Source organism: Sceloporus undulatus, chromosome 1 (genome assembly GCF_019175285.1).
Source record: "Sceloporus undulatus isolate JIND9_A2432 ecotype Alabama chromosome 1, SceUnd_v1.1, whole genome shotgun sequence".
In the NCBI taxonomy this organism is placed as follows: Eukaryota; Metazoa; Chordata; class Lepidosauria; order Squamata; family Phrynosomatidae; genus Sceloporus; species Sceloporus undulatus.
In genome coordinates, this window is record NC_056522.1 from 105,204,914 (window position 1) to 105,206,521 (window position 1,608).

Sequence of the window (1,608 nt, forward strand, 5' to 3'; positions counted from 1 at the left end):
GGTTGTCCCGGTTTTTGGCAGCACCCAGGACAGGAGGGACCTGGTGCCGCCAAAACCGGGAAAATCCCAGTTGCAGCCGGGATATGGCAACCCTAAATGGGACTAACCTGTGGTGAGGGGAACAGATGAATGTAGGCACCCCCATGAGGTCAGATAGTGTTGAAGTGTAATTTGAATTGACATCCTCACATACCAGTGGCATATATATGTCTGTGCCCGGCTTTCAAATGGCTCCTTAAACTGATCGAGCCTGAAATCTCCCTGCTGGAAGCCAAGATGACTAATCTGAGGCTGTCATACTTTGACCACATCATGAGAAGGCAGGACTCATTAGAAAAGACAATGATGCTGGGGAGGGTGGAGGGAAGACAAAAGAGAGGAAGACCACATGTCAAATGGATGGACTCTATTAGGGAGCTCACAGGTATGGATTTACAGGACCTGAGCAGAGCGGTGGAGGTCAGGGGGTCTTGGAGATACATCAAGTGCAGAGTTGCCATGAGTCAGGAGCAACTCAAAGGTGGTTAACAACAACAAAAACAAGGTGGCAGTATTCAGTCTGCAGATGGTCCATAATAGAGTATTTCATGTTTGATTTCATGTTACAGGGGTGGGAGGAGGAGGAGAAGGGTGCCCTTGATGGGAAGGTGATCAGCTGATTTAAACTGTGGTGCTGGAGCAAAGTTCTATCATGCACTGCCAAAAAGAAAACACACACACACAGTTAGTGCCAAACACAATTATTTCTGAACTGCAGATACAACCCTAGTCCAGCGCTCAAACCACACCAGCCTTCTACCTACACAGTGTTTGTTGTTGTTGTGTGCCTTCAAATCCTTTCCAATGTATGGCGACCCTAAGGCAAACCCTATCATGAGGTGTTATTGGCAAGATTTCTCCAAAGCGTGTTTGCCTTTGCCATCATCTGAGGCTGAGAGAGTGTGACTGGCACAAAGTCACCCAGTAAACTTTACCTGGCATTGGCAGGGGAAACCTATCACAGGGTTTTCTGGCACATATTTCAGGAAGACAATTCAGGAGGACCAAAGAAGTGAATGAAAAGCTCAGCACTTTTATTAGCCGGCTCCAGGGCATAGCCATCCACTGAGGCTGAGAGAGCGTGACTTGCCCAAAAGCCGCGTATGAAGTTTTATACCAGGCGGGCCTCGAACTCGCGACGCTCCTAAATCCAACGCTGCCCTCGCGCCGCCGCCACGAAGCCAAGGCCGTCCTCTCTTCTTTCAGTTACTTCAAACACTGCGCCACAGCGCCTCCTGTGGCCAAAGCGGATACTACGAGGGGATCGATGATTCTGAGTCTCTCGGCCCCACTTCCCTCTCAAAGTGCTCCATAGCGCCCCTTGTGGCCAAAGCGGATCGATGACTCGGAGTCTCTGGCAAGCGGGGCTCCGTTGTGGCAGGGGGAACGAGCCGAACGCCGAGATATCGCTTGGGGTTCTTTTTCCCCCCTCCCTTCCTGACAGGAGTGAGGCGCCTGTGTGCGCATGCGCCGCCGCCTGCTCGGGTGGTTCTTGCCCAGAGTCCGTGCCGAGGGGCGGAGTCGCGTCGTTCTCGCTCTCTCTCTCTCTCTCTCTCTCTCTGGCCGGCC